This window comes from Hyperolius riggenbachi, chromosome 1, assembly GCF_040937935.1.
Source record: "Hyperolius riggenbachi isolate aHypRig1 chromosome 1, aHypRig1.pri, whole genome shotgun sequence".
Classification (NCBI taxonomy): domain Eukaryota; kingdom Metazoa; phylum Chordata; class Amphibia; order Anura; family Hyperoliidae; genus Hyperolius; species Hyperolius riggenbachi.
In genome coordinates, this window is record NC_090646.1 from 562,725,749 (window position 1) to 562,745,735 (window position 19,987).

At 45.3% G+C, this 19,987-nt stretch overlaps 1 long non-coding RNA gene across 6 annotated transcripts in view; it reads right to left on the bottom strand.

Moving 5' to 3' along the window:
* The window catches only part of LOC137526850 (uncharacterized), a 468,244-nt gene that overhangs the window by 313,473 nt on the left and 134,784 nt on the right, over positions 1–19,987 (bottom strand). The window contains exon 5 of one of the 6 annotated variants that reach the window (XR_011023125.1): positions 364–1,363. The exons of the other annotated variants lie outside the window; for them this stretch is intronic. This is a non-coding gene — a long non-coding RNA (uncharacterized lncRNA). Of the gene's footprint in view, positions 1–363; positions 1,364–19,987 lie in introns of those variants that run through there. 6 annotated transcript variants of the gene reach the window in all.

Genomic DNA, 19,987 nt, shown 5'->3' on the forward strand with positions numbered 1-19,987 from the left:
AATCATTCATGAAGGAATGAGCAGACACCATCTGGGTCTGTATTATCCTTATATTCTTGCTGATTTATTACAGGGCGAGAGATACTGTGGCTGTGTGATATAACTTTGTCTCATTACGCTGCTCCATACGTGTCTGATTATTATTATCGTTGACATATGTTTTGAAAATGATATGTTTCGTTGCATTATATTCAGTGGCGTTGGATCTAATGTATTATATACTCTTTTGGCCTCGCCTGTATACTCATTACATTGTGTTCAAGGGATTGATAACTGACCAAATTACATCATTATCTTTCATAAACAGCATTGTGAAATTAAAAGAAATATACTGTATATAATCATTTGTTGCTTTATATTAGTTTCTTTTTTTATTTCTATTCTGTCAGTGAGTGGATGAAATAACTGTTTCCACATCTCAGAATAAAGAGCCTGAGGGGCCCACTGCAGTCAGTTTCCTGAAGTAAATATGAGCCAAAAGAGCTTTAGCTGGGTGAAAATAGGCTGCTGATAAGGTTTTAGTGCTGGAAAATTCAAAGGACCATCATTACTTCTGTTTGTTTTTCAGCTTAGCAAAGCAAATTTGCCACTGCTGTTGATTCAAATGAAAGGACCACTCTTGCAAAGAACTGTAAAATGTAAAATGCATGTATAAGCATATGTATAAAATGTACATTTGTTCCACACTGAAATGTTCTATAAATATATTTTTCCTCTGTCGCTGTCGCAATAGATTGTCTGACAAGTTTTAGTCCATCTCCTCATAGAGGATTCTCAGGGTTTATTTTAAAAAGCACTTCCAGAATAGCAGATGAGCAGTCCAACTACGAAAATGTGTACAAGCGAGCAGGAAGGCTAGACAGCATCTTTGTATAGATCCTTTCCAGTGGGTGCTTTTGTAAAGAATAAAGGAAATACTGAGAATACCCCATGAGGAGATGGACTAGTCCAAAACTTTTCAGATCTGTCAGATTTTTATTACTTACTGTAAATGATGGTAACAGAAATAATATGAGAAAAGTAATTTATAGTGCATTTTGCTCTGGGAGACATGTACTTCTTATACATGTGTTTTAAATGTAAATTTCTTTTCATGATAATGGTCTTTTGAAGAGAAACCGTAACCAAGAATTGAACTTGATCCCAACCAGTAGCTGATACCTAATTTCTCATGAGAATTTTTTTCCTTTTTACAAACGGATCATCAGGGAGCTCTGTATGGCTAATATTGCGGTGAAACCCCTCCCACATGACCATGGTTCTGACATCACACTGTGGGAGCCTTGTTGCATTGTGGGAAATATTTCCAACTGCCAAAAAAGCAAACAGCATCTCCTTCCACTGACATCACCTGCCAGGCCAGCTGTAAAATAAAAACCATTTGATAAATGTCAGAATGTAAATCAGGGAGAGGAAAGCGTTTACAATGGGCAAAGACTGACTAAATCATTTATACATAATTAACGTAAAAAATAAGCACTTTTTTATCACATTATTTTCACTGGAGTTCCTCTTTAAGTCTTAAAATGAAGCCCTTAAAATGAACGTAAAAATATGAGATTCAGTTCTGTTATGGTATATGTACCTTTAGTAGAATGTATAAGGTACAAGAGAGTAGACTGACTCTTGAGTGCATGCAAAAATATCTGTGTAAAAAGACACACAAAAAAAACATATATATATATATAAAGATAAATATATATCAAAATATACTAAACACAACCACTAACAACCCTATCAAGCACCAATGATAAAAATGACATGCGGCGCCACATCCCGCCCAGCACACAGCGCGAAGACAGGCGCGGCTGCATCATGCGCACCACAGTGGGGCGCAAATAGGAAGTACAGTGTCCCACTGTTGGTAAGAGGGGGGAAGGGGGCGGCAACCAGAGCGGCATATCAGAGGAAAAAACTAATAATAATAATTATAACACAAATACAAAATATAATGAAAAACTGAACAAATAAAGTATATACCAACAAAGAAATAAGAAATTACAAAAATTAAAAAAAAGTACAAAAATATTATATAAATATAGATCACGGGTCACTGAGTGTTGAGACCCATGTATCTGAAAATAGTAAGAGGCTGAACAGCAGGACTGTATTCCAAAAAAATATATAAAGGATGCTTGTAGGCACTGCACAGTAAATTGCATATACGTGCCCAAAACTAATTTTATAGCGAGCAGTAAAAATGAACCCATGTGCAGGAGACATGTATGAGACCAGTGCAGAAAGATGAGAAAAGAGGAGAGGGCCAGAAATAAAAATAAAAATAAATAAAATTAAAAATGAGGAAAAAAGTGATGAGGTCTCAGGTCTCAGGGGGGTCCCAAAAGAGACCCTGGAGAAGCCATACAAGTGACAGAAAAGGATAAAAAGAGGGGGGGGGGGGGGGGAGAGAGAAAAGAAAGAAAAGTAGGGGGGAGGGATAGGTTTGTAAGAGGCGTGCAGCCAATATACTTAGGAACTTATACACCTCACCTCAGAACTGAAACCCCTATGATGGTAAAAATGGACACACCTTCTCATTCAGGCCTGGTGCACACCAAAACCCGCTAGCAGATCCGCAAAATGCTAGCAGATTTTTAAACGCTTTTTTTATTTTTATGAGGCGTTTTTCTAGCGTTTTGCGGATTGCTGCTGTGGATTTCAGTGTAGCATATTTCATATATTGTTACAGTAAAGCTGTTATTGAACAGCTTCTGTAGCAAAACCGCCTGGCAAACCGCTCTGATCTGCCTTTTTTAAGAGCGGTTTGCGGTTTTCCTATACTTAACATTGAGGCAGAAACGCCTCCGCAATCCAAAAAATGCCTCACCCGGGAGGATTCGTTTCTGCAAAACACCTCCCGCTGTGGTGTGCACACCCCCATTGAAATACATTACCCTGGCGTATCCGCAGTCGCAAGCGGCTGCAAAAGCGCTCAAAAAGCCACTCGGTGTGCCCCAGCACTCAAAGAGTTTTCTTTATTTTCATGACTATGAACATTGTAAATTTACACTGAAAGCATCCAAACTATGAATTAACACATGTGGAAGTATAGTACATAACCAAAAAGTGTGAAACAACTGAAAATATGTCATATTCTAGGTTCTTCAAAGTAGCCACCTTTTGCTTTGATTACTGCTTTGCACACTCTTGGCATTCTCTTGATGAGCTTCAAGAGTTAGTCACCTGAAATGGTCTTCCAATAGTCTTGAAGGAGTTCCCAGAGATGCTTAACACTTGTTGACCCTTTTGCCTTAACTCTGCGGTCCAGCTCACCCCAAACCATCTCGATTGGGTTCAGGTCTGGTGACTGTGTAAGGGCTATTTGACCAGGAAGGAGAGTGATGGGGTGCAAAGCCAGATGACCTGGCCTCCAGACCTGAACCCATTCAAGATGGTTTGGGGTGGCTACTTTGAAGAACCTAGAATATGACATATTTTCAATTGTTTCACACTTTTTGGTTATGTACTATACTTCCACGTGTGTTAATTCATAGTTTGGATGCCTTCAGTGTGAATCTACAATGTTCATAGTCATGAAAATAAAGAAAACTCTTTGAATGAGAAGGTGTGTCCAAACTTTTGATCTGTACTGTAGATAGTACGACTATCCCCCCTGCAGCACTGTATATGTAATGAACAGGTAGGTAGGAACAAGAGAAACACTGTGTGTGTAATTCCTTATCTTAGTAGCTAAGTATTGCTGCAGACTAGAGCTGGTATTTTACAGACAGGAAGTTTTGAATCAGATAATACAATTTATTGGCTAATTTCAAATAAAAACAGTACGCTTTCTGCTAGTAAGAATTTCTCAGACGCTATTTTTGCAAACATAAGTGTCATCCATACTGAGTGGTGTGGAGGTGGGGTGGCACTCAAGAGGGCACAGTGATTTGTTGGGGGGGCAGTGCCCCAGCGTATCCCAGTGTAGCACCGCCAATGCCTATGGGGGCTACTCCCTAGCCCCTCGTCTATATCCGAGCCTCCATCTCGTCTGTTTCTGTGCCAAGGTACCACAGTTTGAAGTAGCCACGGTGATGTCCTGTGGCTCTGTCTGCTGCAATGGATGCCGGGAGATGTAGTTTATTAATGCGTTTACATCTTCTGGCCAGGAGATGTAATCACATTAATGGACTACATCTCCAGGCATGCATTGCGGAAGCCGGGGCTTCGTGAAACCACTGCAGCTTCTTTGAACTGGATCAGGATTAGTTAAAGAGGAACTCCAGTGAAAATAATGTAATAAAAAAAGTGCTGCTGGCAGGTGATGTCACTGGAAGTAGCTGCTGCTTGCTTTTTTGGCAGTTGGAAACTGCTGTAAACAGCTATTTCCCACAATGCAATGAGATTCACAAACAGTAAACTACCAGGACCATGGTCCTCACAGTTTCCTGTGGGAGGGGTTTCACCACAATATCAACCATACAGAGCTCCCTGATGGTCAGTTTGTGAAAAGGAATAGATTTCTCATGTTAAAGAGGGTATCAGCTACTGATTGGGATGAAGTTAAATTGTAGGTTACGGTTTCTTTTTAAAGAGAAGCTCTACCTTTTATCAAATTAGAGAAAGAGAATAAAAGAAGGCTTTTGATTGATTGGTATAGTTAATAGCACTTTGATTGTCTCCTTTGGCATAGTAAAACAAAACAAAAAAAAGTAACATTACGTTAAAAAAAAATTATTTCTTGATACATGAATGAATTATTACTGTTTTGGGAGTTAATTATTTGTATTAATTAGTGATGCAGTTGGCACAGCAAGCACGTGGGAATAATGCAGTGAGCTGAATCTCAGGGTCGCTGTGAAAAGCTGCCTATTGCAAACACATTACTTAGCAAAAGATCAGAACAATGTTGCAGCATTAACCAGTTTTATTTTCATTATCTGCAGTGGTCAGTTTCAGGGACAGTCTACCACACACAGCAGAGATAGTGGCTCCTAGCTGACCTTACAGACTCAGCAAAAACACAGATAACTAGAAAAAGGGACAGCAGTGTCATGCAAACTGTGTCATTCCCATTGTGGTCCTCTCATTACCTCGTTACCATTTATTTTCTGACAGAAATATAGGCAAAGGGTGCCCATAGAAATAATGGTTGTCACAGACCTAACCAATCAGAGAGAAGCAAGCATGGGTCTGTGGCTATCATGCACCCCACTACAGCTGTATTGGCCACCGATAGCATATAAAAAGGCTGAACAAAGAATGCAGGTTTACGTCAAAATCATGCATAGGACACATCCACTACCCAAGGCTCACTTTTACCTTCTCCTTTGGAATCTAAATGGAGATTGCACATGTGTGATAGAACTGCACACAATTAACTACACCACAGAACATTAGGGGGTGATGTAACAGGCTGTGGTCATTATTTTATCCTCCTACATACAGTATTAGCAGCATATTGATAGGTTATTTGGTCCCCCCCCCCCCCCCCCCCACTCCAAAAATAAATGACCCAAAGACACAGGCTAGAGGGATCTTGTCTGAGGTGGCCGATTAGGGCAGTTTCTGGCAAGAATGTAGCATGTGTACAGCGATCTTCATGCATTGCCTACTCTGTCATATGTCATGCCAATAGCATAGCGCACAGTACCCTGATAATGAACATCCTACCTAGGTAGCACGGTTTGTGCTAGTGTAAAGTGTAAAGCTATGTAAAGTGCATTCTTTTATTAGACATCTTTTTATTTTATTGTTGGGATCTTTCTGCTAAAGGTGGCTACAAACACTACAACAAAAAGATTTTACTTTACGGCAATTCGATAAAAATGATGGTTCAACAGAAAACTTGAAGGGGTGCTATTTTATTTGAGTAAGAAATCTGAGTAAAGTTCCCAGTTTTATCGGTTGGGAGTAATCAGTTTTTCAGAAAATTAAATAGGGCAGGATAGATTTCTTGACTTCAGAAGGGTATCTACAGGGGTACAAGTATGGCATGTGCCATGGACACCTTGTACTGGGAGGGGAGCTTTATAATTGTTGTTTGGGGGATATGTACAGGCTGACCTAATGCCATACTTAATTCTTACAGGTCATGCTTTACTTAAACCCTCCTGGCGGTTCATTTTTTTTGCCATATAGGCAAAAATCCTTTTTTTTAAATTTTTTTGTTGTTGTTTCATGTAAAGCTACCAGAGTGGTAGCTACATGAAACACCACTAGAGGGCGCATGTGTCCCTCTAGTGCGATCGTCGCCAGCATCAATAGCAAACAGGGGAACGCGTATATAACGCGCTCCCCTGTTTGGCTTCTCCTGTCGCCATGGCGACGATCGGAATGACATCATGGACGTCAGCCGACGTCCTGGCATCAGACGCCTCCGATCCAGCCCATAGCGCTGCCCGGAACTCATTGGTCCGGGCAGCGCAGGGCTCTGGTGGGGGGGGGCCCTCTTGCGCCGCTGCGTGCGGGCGATCGCCGCAGAGCGGCGGCGATCAAGCTGTACGCGCGGCTAGCAAAGTGCTAGCTGCGCGTACAGCATTTTAAATGGAGCAAATCGCCCCACCAGGGGCTGAGATATCGTCCTGCGCGGCATAGCCCGAGCTCAGCTCGGGCTTACCGCCAGGAAGGTTAAACTTGGGCACAACCAATTCAACGATACCTTAAATTTGTTGGATTGCGCCAGTCACCCCGCTCCTCCACCCCCCCCCCCCCCCCCTCCTTTTCCTTGGGGCAAATTTCAGTGTTAGCCGTAGGCAATGTTTTCCCTATATATGTCTCTGCTTGACTAAGGCCCCGTTCACACTTGCGGTTTTGTCAAAACCGCACCGGATGTCCGGACCGCACCGTATCCGGACCGGACCTGATCCGTACGGTTCCTATCCGGATCCGGTCCGTTTGCATCCGGTTTCCGTGCGGTGTAAACACGGTTGCGGTCCGGATCCGGTTTCTTAAGGAGATAACAACCTGTAAATACCTGGGGTCTGGGAGGTCAGCAGAAGGGTCTGGGGTCATTGTTGGAGACAGGTGGACGTGTGGAGACCATCCGTGGATACAGAGACTGCTGTTGGGACCATGGATCCAGGCATTTTTCGTATACCTGGGAATTCTCTGTTGTTCGCCTCCTCGTTATCAGACTTATATCAGACATGTTGCTGCCTAGAGCTCCAGCATGAAATCGCTGCTGCCCCACTCTGTGAACTCCATGTGGTCCCCATCCAAAATGCATAGGAAGTGGGGTAGAACGTCCGGTTTTTGTAGCCAGTGTGTTGTGCGCTCTCCGGTTCTCATTACTTTGTATTGGCCGGATGGTGCAGTCCGGCTCCGCCCCGGATACGGCTGCCGGAGGAGCCGGACCAAAAAATAGCGCATGTTGGAACGGACGCCGGAGTCCGGATCCGGTCCGGATCCGGTCCGGCTCCGATCCGGCAGAACGGACGCATGTGAACGGACGCATAGGCTTTCATTGCTATTGCCGTGCGTCCGTTCCGTCCGTTCTGCAAGCGGTCCGGCTCCGGCACGGCGATTCCGGACGGCCACCGCTAATGTGAACCGGGCCTTATGGACCCAAGCAATTTTTCCTTTTCTTAATAATTGGGGAGAAATTTAACATGTGTATGTAATTCATTGGTTAGATTTTTCAAATGTTACAATCAGAAAAATTTATTGCAATTCTCGAATGGAAAAGAAATGTAAAAAATGTGTATGGTGTGTGTGGCCACCTAAAAACTGTCTCACCTGGCATTGAGACTTGCACATTCCCAGTTATGACTCAAGCCATTCCCAGTGTGGAGGTTTGCTGCTTGCCATGATGGAAGTGCAGATATAAAACTGTCACCTGATCCTATCATAAATGAGAGGCACTGACAAGAGTAATGTCAGTTCTATACTTGACTTAGCATCAGATAAGTGCCGGGACAGCAGCTGGAGCACAACCCGGAATCCAGGCTAGAAGAGGATGAACTGCAGGGTTCAGGTTTACTCAGTCTAACAATTTTGTGTACATATTGCTTCTCACATATGGAAGTGTAATAAAAATGGCACATGCCTGACTACTTGCAATGACTGGCATGAAGGTGAATAGTGCAGATCTGAGCAATTTCTTTTAACCACTTCCTGCTCCACCCTCCCTCCCATGGCTCACGCGGGTGTACTCCGATCAGTTAAAAGGACCCAGAACAGAGAATGAAAATGGAATTTTAACTTACCTGGGGCTTCCTCCAGCCCCTTGTAGCCCGTGAGATCCCTTGGCGTCCTCTGGGTCCCCTCCATACTCCCATACGCTTACACGCATGCGCGCTGCAATGTCGCAACGCCAACATCGTTAAAGAACCCTGCGTCGCCATAGACTAACATGACTTTCAGGCCGATGCAGATCACTGCAGATTGCTGCAGGTGCCGCAGGAGCAGCATGGTAACGTAGGTATGCACTAACATTAAATTCATCAGAAATCTGTTTGAGAGTCAATCAAGCCACTACAGTAAAAGACTATGGGGCAGATTCACTAAACTTCGGTAAGATCGCTGCATGCAAGCAGCACACTGAAATGTTACAGTTACTTACACTAACAAGGTGGCGTGTGTTCACAATTTATTGCGACTGTTACCTAAATAGCATTGCACCTAGGTGCAACTTCTACGCACAACCAAATCGAAGACCAACCGCACAACCAAGCGATTGCCCGACTTGTATTTTCCGGGCACCAACTAACTGAACAACCAACCCATTTGCATACTGCGCAAGCAAGCGGAATGATGGACTGCACTCTATGACCGCATTCAAAACAAGTACAAGTCGTTCAAAAAACTTGTACACATGCAGCCAACTGCACAATATCAGACCAACAGTCATGTGAGTCGATTCGCCTAATCGGGCAAACTCCCAGTTATCGGTCTGTCGTCTGGTCGTGTGTCACGCATTGACACGCCCAACTATCGTCCAACAGACCCAAGTTTGGACAATAGTTGGGTGGAAAAGTTGCATGTGTGTACAAGCCTTTGCAGAAACATAAGTAATTGTAAAATTGGCACGCACTGCTAGCGCACTGCAATCTTACTAAAGTTTAGTGAATCTGAACCTTTGCGACCATTGATTCCCTGCAGCTCCCTTCTATGCAGGGCCAGGCCAAGGCATAGGCTGGAGTGGCTCCAGCTTCTGGGCGCAGTGTAGGAGGGGGCGCACAAATCATTCAGCTGTCATTCCTAATTGTGTATGAAGCAGAAAGAAATAAGAAAAGGGGATACATAGCAGTGACTGCAAGCCAGATAACTAGATATTAAGGTGTTGGGGAGGTTGTGGGCCCTGTGGCCCTCTTAGTCTAATAGCAATCAGTGTGTGACAGCTGGGGTGGTAGGGATGGAGGGGCGCACTTTGGTGTCTCAGCCTTGGGTGCTGGAGGACCTTGTCCCTGCTCTGCTTCTATGTATGAGCGATAAAAATAACTGACTTCCCAAACAAGTTTGGATTAACAGTTCCATCTAATCCAATCGACAGCGGAACTAGTTTGTAATCAAATTTTGGTATTTGATGTTTTTATCAGGTTGAACATTTCATGAATGTTATATCGCGTAGTATATGGCTGGCTTAGGCACCTGCCAAGTCCACGGTGTGGAAAATGCTAATGCTTGTGTTCACACCTCTGTAATCAGAACTGAGTGTTCCATCCGCTGGTGATAAAAGAGCCACAACATGCCAGCACCTTATAAAAATGAGACAGTTCACAAAGAATTAGGACAAAAAGAGGAGATCACAGCAAGTTTAATCAGCTGAGGACTTTCGTTCCAGCACACAAAGTTCCTGGCTGTTTTATAACTGTATGTCGTCATGTTTTCATACTCAGTTATACGATTTGGCAGGTAATATGATACAGAAGCTAATAATCCTAGTGTAATCACAGCATGTAGTCTTTCCCATTCTCTGTGTTTTTCTACAGAAACAATGCTTTGCCTTAAAGGGCCATTAAATCTAAACTGCTTAGAGTGGGCTGTCAAAACATACAAATGTGAACTTTATAGATGTAACATTATTGTTGTGCGGCTCTGGCTTTCTCCAGCTTATTGCGCAGCCATGCTTGTGCGTGCGCAGTACAGCCGTGCTTGTGCTTGAAGTGGAAAGTGGTCCTGATCATTTAATCTGACAAGAGCTTGTTGGATCCCTTTGGGGTGTCAGTGCTCGGCCATGGTGGACTGGAGGACAGCATGGGATGCCTCCACAGGATCCAGAGGCTTCTCTCTCCTTAGGCAAGTACACTTTAAGGGACACCTGTATGGCTTACGCACTTACAAAAGGCATCCAAAATTATCTTAAATGACTGTTTCAAACTACCCGAGTGCTAAGTGTATTTCTAACATTACTATAGCAAAGTCTGCCGACTTGGTGGCTGATAACTAGCGCTATTGTTCTTAGGGGTATTTACGGTACGGCTCTTAACGATTTCTCCTGTCAATATATGACCGATTCAATCACTCTGATGGAATCGGTGAGAAGTCGGTGCAACATTTGGGCTTATCATTTGACCGATCAAGCGATTTCCATCGGAAATTGCTCGATTGGGTCAATCAGTCTGAGCGGAAAATTTTTGCTTGATCTGTGGCGGACCGGAAGTGCGTTACTAGTGGCACATGATACAGCGACCAACAAAGGAACTCTCACTAGTCCACTGCACAGCCTTGCCCCTGCTTCTCACTGGTGGCTGCTCATTCTTCTTCACTTCTGTGTCCCTGGGTGCATGTGGAATGTAATGCAGGGGACAAACAATAGGGGCACTGTGACCACTAGAGGCCCCTAGCATGGGCGTCTGCAGAAAATTTTCCAAGGGGGGGCAAAAAAACGGGGGAGGAAGAAAATTTTGGGGTGGAGTTGTGTGGGCTAAGTCATGCCGCGCGCATAGCGCGCCGTGCTGAAAAATGGGTGTGGTCATGAACCACAATGTGGGTGTGGTCGTGGGTGGAGACAAGTTTACATGAACTTAGCAATGGTGGGACATTAGATTAGGACAGTGGTGGTGAACCTTTTGAAGGTCGAGTGCCCAAACTGCAACCCAAAAGTCACTTTACAGCAATTTAAACTAAATACAAAAGTTTTAACTCATACATGAACATTATGGAAAATCCAAGTTGAAAATAAACTGTGAAGATAAACAATTTCATCCATCCGACTCCAGAAAAATGTGTTGTTTTTTTTAGAACCTCCCAGTTTCATTTTTGGTTTTAAAAAGCTGAAAAAGTAGGTTTAATGCTATTGTCTCATATGATGATGATTCAGCTTTTTCCATAGTCTCGCAGTTAGCAATCATGTGACCCCATCAAGACAAATTCAGCAATCATGAGGCCCCCAATATGACCAACTCAGCAATCATGAGGCCCCCAAAAAGACAAATTCAGTAACCATGAGGCCCTCAACAAGACAAATTCAGCAGTCATGAGGCACATAAATAGACAGCATTTCACATAAATAGGCAGAATGCCCCCTTAATATGTAGACACCTCTCACCTGGCAGCAGTTCCCCAAAATACACTCAATCTGACAGCAGTGGTTCCCCCAAAATAGGTAGCCCCAGGTCTATAGGTGTCCCCAGAATATGTGGCCAGCGGTATAGATGTCCCCAGAACAGGTAGCCAGGGGTAGAGATGTCCCCAGAACAGGTAGCCAGGAGTATATGTAGGCAGGGGTATATGTGCACAGTATATGTAGCCAGAGGTATATGTGCCCAGTATATGTAGGCAGGGATATATGTGCCCAGAATATGTAGGCAGGGGTATATGTGCCCAGTATATGTAGTCAATGGTATATGTGCCCAGTATATGTAGTCAAGGGTATATGTGCCCAGTATATGTAGTCAGGGGTATATGTCCCCAGTATATGTAGTCAGGGGTATATGTCCCCAGTATATGTAGCCAGGAGTATATGTCCCCAGTATATGTAGCCAGGGATATAGACGACCTCAGTATATGTAGTCAGGGGTATATGTGCCCAGTATATGTAGCCAGGGGTATATGTTCCCAGTATATGTAGCCAGGGGTATATGTTCCCAGTATATGTAGCCAGGGGTATATGTGCCCAGTATATGTAGCCGGGGGTATATGTGCCCAGTATATGTAGTCGGGGGTTTATGTGCCCAGTATATGTAGTCAGGGGTATATGTCCCCAGTATATGTAGTCAGGGGTATATGTCCCCAGTATATGTAGCCAGGAGTATATGTCCCCAGTATATGTAGCCAGGGATATAGACGACCCCAGTGTATGTAGTCAGGGGTATATGTGTCCCCAGAATATGTGGCCAGCGGTATAGATGTCCCCAGAACAGGTAGCCAGGGGTAGAGATGTCCTCAGAACAGGTAGCCAGGAGTATATGTAGGCAGGGGTATATGTGCACAGTATATGTAGCCAGAGGTATATGTGCCCAGTATATGTAGGCAGGGATATATGTGCCCAGTATATGTAGGCAGGGGTATATGTGCCCAGTATATGTAGTCAAGGGTATATGTGCCCAGTATATGTAGTCAAGGGTATATGTGCCCAGTATATGTAGTCAGGGGTATATGTCCCCAGTATATGTAGTCAGGGGTATATGTCCCCAGTATATGTAGCCAGGAGTATATGTCCCCAGTATATGTAGCCAGGGATATAGACAACCCCAGTATATGTAGTCAGGGGTATATGTGCCCAGTATATGTAGCCAGGGGTATATGTGCCCAGTATATGTAGCCAGGGGTATATGTGCCCAGTATATGTAGCCAGGGGTATATGTGCCCAGTATATGTAGCCAGTGGTATATGTGCCCAGTATATGTAGTCAGGGGTATATGTCCCCAATATATGTAGTCAGGGTTATATGTGCCCAGTATATGTAAGCAGGTGTACATGTGCTCAGTATATGTAGTCGGGGGTAAATGTGCCCAGTATATGTAGGCGGGGGTATATGCGCCCAGTATATGTAGCCGGTGGTATATGTGCCCAGTATATGTAGCCAGGGGTATATGTGCCCAGTATATGTAGCCAGGGGTATATGTGCCCAGTATATGTAGCCAGGGGTATATGTGCCCAGTATATGTAGCCAGGGGTATATGTGCCCAGTATATGTAGCCGGGGGTATATGTGCCCAGTATATGTAGGCGGGGTATATGTGCCCAGTATATGTAGCCGGGGGTATATGTGCCCAGTATATGTAGCCAGGGGTAGATGTGCCCAGTATATGTAGCCAGGGGTATATGTGCCCAGTATATGTAGCCAGGGGTATATGTGCCCAGTATATGTAGCCAGGGGTATATGTGCCCAGTATATGTAGCCGGGGGTATATGTGCCCAGTATATGTAGGCGGGGTATATGTGCCCAGTATATGTAGCTGGGGGTATATGTGCCCAGTATATGTAGCCAGTGGTATATGTGCCCAGTATATGTAGTCAGGGGTATATGTCCCCAATATATGTAGTCAGGGTTATATGTGCCCAGTATATGTAAGCAGGTGTACATGTGCTCAGTATATGTAGTCGGGGGTAAATGTGCCCAGTATATGTAGGCGGGGGTATATGCGCCCAGTATATGTAGCCGGTGGTATATGTGCCCAGTATATGTAGCCAGGGGTATATGTGCCCAGTATATGTAGCCAGGGGTATATGTGCCCAGTATATGTAGCCAGGGGTATATGTGCCCAGTATATGTAGCCAGGGGTATATGTGCCCAGTATATGTAGCCGGGGGTATATGTGCCCAGTATATGTAGGCGGGGTATATGTGCCCAGTATATGTAGCTGGGGGTATATGTGCCCAGTATATGTAGCCAGGGGTAGATGTGCCCAGTATATGTAGCCAGGGGTATATGTGCCCAGTATATGTAGTCAAGGGTATATGTGCCCAGTATATGTAGTCAGGGGTATATGTCCCCAGTATATGTAGTCAGGGGTATATGTCCCCAGTATATGTAGCCAGGAGTATATGTCCCCAGTATATGTAGCCAGGAGTATATGTCCCCAGTATATGTAGCCAGGGGTATAGATGACCCCAGTATATGTAGCCAGGGGTATATGTGCCCAGTATATGTAGCCAGGGGTATATGTGCCCAGTATATGTAGCCAGGGGTATATGTGCCAAGTATATGTAGTCAGGGGTAGGCCTGAACGATATATCGTTTTCGGATCGAAATCGCGATCCCGGAAATGCCGATTCCGGGATCGCCATGGCAACGATATTCACCCCCCCTCTGCAGCCCGTCCAGCGGTCCCCTCTACCGCTCTGTGCAGTGGCAGTTTGCACACACTCGTTCTCTGAGTGGAGGCGGGACACTCTCTCCCACAACTTCCCACTGTGCAGCCAATCAGCGGAGCGGGCGGCAGGCTCCGCCCGCAGGCTCTCACACTCCTTCTCCCAACATTAGCTGGGCGGGCGGCAGACTCCGCCCGCATGGCTGTCAATCGCTGAGTGCTACGAGAGTACGAGTGGCAGACTCCGCCCACCCCGACCTGCAGTCTCTCAGGCTCTCACACGTCCCGGCGGCTCAATATTCCCTCCACATCATAAGCTGGTGAAGAATCCCCAGTAATATAAATAACTTTTTGCCTTGTCCCAGGTATGCTTTGCTCAACTTCTACACAGTGTGTCTTCAACTGTAATGTGTGATGCTGCTGGTAAGAACAGCAGAGACTCAGATTTGGGTATCATTAAGGTGTACTGTTGGCTGTGGTATCAACTGAGCAGCAGGCTCTCACCAGGCAACTCCCTCCTTCCAGTGCTTTAACATCATTTGCTGGGCGAGCGGCAGACTCCACCCGCATGTATGTCAATCAAACTATGTAACATGGCCAGCAGACTCCGCCCACACTCCTGCATGTTTCATAAATACCTCATTGAAAGCAATTCTTGGCTTTAATTTTCATCACTGCATTTTAGATTAATAGCTATTTGTTTTGATACATTCACATAATGCAGTGACAGTTACAAACATCAATTTGATAGTATGATGTCATTTTTTGTCAGCGCATGTTTGTAAATGGTACTGTGTACATTGGGAATTTAGTGCTTAGGCTTGATTTGAAGAAAATCGTGGATTGAATCGAAATCGCAATTTCTGACAGAAATCGTGCAATTCAATCTTTTCCTAAAATCGTTCAGGCCTAGTCAGGGGTATATGTCCCCAATATATGTAGCCAGGGGTATATGTGCCCAGTATATGTAGTCAGGGGTATATATGCCCAGTATATGTAGTCAGGGGTATATGTCCCCAGTATATGTACTCAGGGTTATATGTGCCCAGTATATGTAGCCAGAGGTATATGTGCCCAGTATATGTAGCCGGGGGTATATGTGCCCAGTATATGTAGCCAGCGGTAGATGTGCCCAGTATATGTAGCCAGGGGTATATGTGCCCAGTATATGTAGCCAGGGGTATATGTGCCCAGTGTATGTAGCCAGAGGTATTAAGTGCCCAGTATATGTAGGCAGGAGAGGGGTATATGTCCCCAGAATAAGTAGCCAGGTGTGCCCCTAGCAGGAGGTGAGCAGCGCAGAGAAGAGGGAGAGCTATGGGCACAGTGGAGAAGGGCGGACGTCTTCCCCCCCCCCCCTCCCTCACCTTAGGGCTCTCCCTCCCTCGCTCGCCCCTCCGGAACGAAGTTTTGTGCAGCGGCTGGGCAGCGGGCGGAACTTACCTCTGTCTCATTCAGGCGCCGGATGGATTTGCCGCTAGTCTGGTCTGGTCCAGACCAGCAGCACCAGAACTTCCGGCGCTTGGAGCGAGACGGAGGTGAGTTCCGCCCGCTGCCCAGCCGCTGCACAAAACTTCGTTCCAGAGGGGACAGCGAGGGAGGGAGAGCCCTAAGGTGAGGGAAGGGGGGGGAGACGTCCGCCCTTCCCCACTGTGCCCATAGCTCTCCCTCTTCTCTGCGCTGCTCTCCTCCTGCTGGCCGCAAGGGCACGCGGCCAGGGGGGGGCAGCGGGCGGCCAGGGTCGGGCAGACGTCCGAATTTGCCATATGTGCGGATGCCCATGGCCCCTAGTATCTATCACCTGCATAACGTCAAACAGGCGCCAAGGGACATGGAAGGCCCCAGTGAGAAGCAAAGGCCGAGACCACGCGGCGGAGAAGGGAAGAACCGCGGGAATGAGGTTGGAATGATAATGACTGGGACCCGGCAGGCACACAGATTTTCAAAGATTCTATGCTGAAATTGATTGAAAATTTGGATGCAATGTGGGGAGGCAATCGAGCAGATAGATCCTCTCTCTGATCAGATAATGATTGGAGAGGGATCTATTTTCTGGCCATATGGACCAGTGTATGGCAACCTTTTTATTTATTTTTTTTTATTTTTTTTTTTATTACAAAAAGTTGTATATTAAATACAATAGTAAAGAATATGCATGGAAATGGTTATTCACAACCCTAAAGGTAATTATAGTCATAATTATTGGTCGCTATCCAGTGTGGCCTCCCAATATATAGAGATGTGTGGAGTACTGACAATACTTAAGTTGGATAATCTGAGATAGAATAGAGTTATTGTGAAAAGGGATGTCACCGTCATACAATGTTGAAGTTTTCCAGGTGTATATGTTAGTCCTCAATCGCGCAGAATAGACTTGCTGGGAGACCCTGGGCCCATGGGGAACATACACCAGGGCACCCCATAACAGATGTTTATTACTCAGAGAGGACTCACATGACATCCTAATATCTATCCCGTATTGCGCTTACAGCTAGCCAAGGGCACATGCATATCTAGTAGAGATATAACATTATTATAACGGACTAATGAGCTGAATAAAAACAGTGAACTAGGCAATACAAAAAGAGGGATGACTAACATTAGCAACAGACGAAGAGAAAGAGAAAAGGAATTAGAAAGAAAGGAAGAAAGAAGAAAGGCGTCAGATGTGTACCCAGGAGGGACCAGGAGGGACCACCGCACACATGGCAAAATGAAAGTGATCCCTTCTCGCCAGAGGACTCTGATTATGTACTCCTTATGCCTCTTTTCAGGAATACCTTTACTCCCATCACACATGTTATATATCAGTCTTAAGAGATTCATAACGTGGAGTTTCTTTGAACTCAAATTAACTGAACCAAGTCCTCCAGAACTGCTCATGTCTGCCCTGAACAGTTGCAGTGAGATCCTCCATTGAGCTGACCCAATCAACCTCCCTTAACCAGTCTTAGATAGAGGGAGGGGTGGTAGACTTCCAGTTCCTAGCCACCAACGCCCTAGCAGCGTTAACCAGGTGTCTAGTGAGAGTTTTTTTTGTATTTTTTAATAGACCAGGAGTTGTGGTGGAGCAAAAAGAAGGCAGGAGAGACTAAAGGAAGGAAATCAGTGAGTTTGTGCATTATATTCCTTACATCGGCCCAATACTGGGTTATTTTTTTACAAGACCAGAAGATATGTAATTACGTTCCAGGCTCCGATCCTCATCTCCAGCACAAATCCGATGTGCCTGGAAACATGACATGAAGCCTAGACGGGGTGTATGGCCACCTTTATAAAGCTTGTTAGTTGGACCAGCAGGTGGAGCTTAACTAATTACTGCACCGTGGGCTGTATATCTACACCCGGCAAGACTTCATCTGAAGTCCCAGGGATGTAGATATTAGTCTACTGCCGTGATCCAGCGCGCACCGTTCTCGTTGCGATTCGTTAGTGCACAGATCAGTGAACGCAAACACAGTTCCCATTCACTGATCTAAGTGCCTTTAATCAATAAATTCCAGCATCAATGAGATGCTGGAGTTCATTGACAAAAATCAATGTATTGCATACATGCGTCACTTCTTGTAATGCGTCTATGCCATCAAAAGTAAAGAATTCAAATAAAGTGGTGGGGACATCTAGGGCTTGAACCCCTTCAATCAGTCATGAATGCAGCAGCTAGACTCATTAGACTTTCCCACTACTATGCTTCCACTTCTCCCCTCTGCGAAGCCCTACGCTGGCTCCTTATCAGCTTCAGGATCAGTTTTAAGGTTTTGTGCCTTACCTACAAATCTGTGCACAAGACCTGCCCAACCTACATTTCTGAGCTCGTCAACAGATATATACCTGCCCGTCCCCTCCGGTCCTCCAATGATCTCCGCCTGACCTCCCCACGCATCTCTCATTCCCATGCACGCTTACAAAACTTCTCAAGAGCTGCCCCCACCCTATGGAACTCCCTTCCACTCCCCCTCAGACTCGCTCCAACACCTTCAAGCAAGCCCTCAAAACACATTTCTTTAAAGAGAGTCTGAAGCGAAAATAAATCTCGCTTCAGACCTCATAGATAGCAGGGGCATGTGTGCCCCTGCTAAAACTCCGCTATCCCGCGGCCTAACGGGGGTACCTGATCCCCCAAAAACCCATTGGGGCAGGGCTAACCGCCGCAGCCTTGCCTACCACGCGTCTATCAGACGCGTACCTCCGCCTCTCCCCCGCCCCTCTCAGTCTTCCTTCACTGAGAGGGGCGGGGGAGAGGCAGCGATGCGCGTCTGATAGACGCGCTGAGAGGCAGGGCTGCAGCTGTTAGCCCTGCCTCCAGGAAGAGCAAAATGTACGACCAAGTTGGTCGTTGATTTTGCAGGGGGGGTTTGGGGGTGAAGGGACCCCCGTTTAGCCGCGGGACAGTGGCGTTTAAGCAGGGGCACACATGCCCCTGCTAACTATGAGCTCTGAAGCGAGATTGATTCTCGCTTCAGAGTCTCTTTAAAATAGGCTACCCCACATATACCACACTCTACCTCTCTGTCAGTCACCCTTTCAACAGTCCTACCTTGTGTCCCCCAGCCCCCCCCCCCCTTTAGATTGTAAGCCTTAGCAGGGCCTCCCCCCTCCTTTAGTGTGTCCTTCTTAATTTTACTACCCCGGCAATTACACCCTTCTCATGGACTAACTCGTACTTGTTTTGCCGGGTCTCTGTAAACCGCATTTTATACCCTGATTGTATGTATAACCTTGTGCTATGTTGTATAACCGTTTGCTACCTCTCTGTCTGTCACCCCTTGTTGCAATGTATGTATCCCTATTTATTGTCCAGCGCTGCGTAATATGTTGGTGCTTTATAAATACAATAAATAATAATAATAATAATAATAAGACAAATAGCATGCCTTATCCGCGTTAACATGCCTTATCAGAAAGGAAACACCTTATCCAAGTTAACATGCCTTATCAGAGATAACACACCTTATCCAAGTTAACATGCCTTATCAGAGATAACACGCCTTATCAAAGTTAACAAGCCTTATCAGAATAGCATTGTGAGTGCTACAAACCCACAGGGGCTCAGGGCAGGACGAGTGTAGCTCTCGTCATTGCCAATTAGCAGGCATAAGTTTGTAGCGCTCACTATGCTACTCTGATAAAGCATGTTAACTCGAATAAGTTGTGTTATCTCCAAAAAGGCGTGTTAACTCAGATAAGGCACGCTATTTGTCTTGGTGAATCAAGCCCTAGTGGCTAAAACGTAGAATTACGCCTACAAATTTCACAAGGAAGAAAAATACACATTATGGCCCAGTGCACACCAAAACCGCTAGCAGATCGTCAAAACGCTAGCAGTTTTGGGAGCAGAGAGCAGATATTTGGCCGGGTGCACACCAAGCGGATTTTGTATGCGATCCACCAGCCGCATCAGCCAGTGAAAACGCTTGGCTATTGTATTTCAATGTGTGGTGCACACCGGCGGTTTGAGGTTTTTTAGCAAACCGCAAACGCGCAGCAGGAGGCGCGTTTGCGGCTTGGCAAAAACCTCAAACCGCCAGTGTGCACCATCCTATTGCAATACATTAGCCAAGCATTTTTCCAGGCGGATGCGGCCGGCGGATCGCTCCAAAAACCGCTCGGTGTGCACTGGGCCTATATACCATTAATTAACCCCTTACTCTCCCCTCCCATAGTTACCAAAATAAAAACTTTAATACAAAAAAATAAAAAAGTGACATATACAAAAAATACATAAATAGTTAACTTGGGTACTAAACTTTTTTAATATGTATGTCAAGAGTGTGCATTGTTTTTTGCAAAATAAAGGCTTGTGATTAGCGAAAGATGCAAAACTGAAAAAACACACCTTTATTTCCAAAT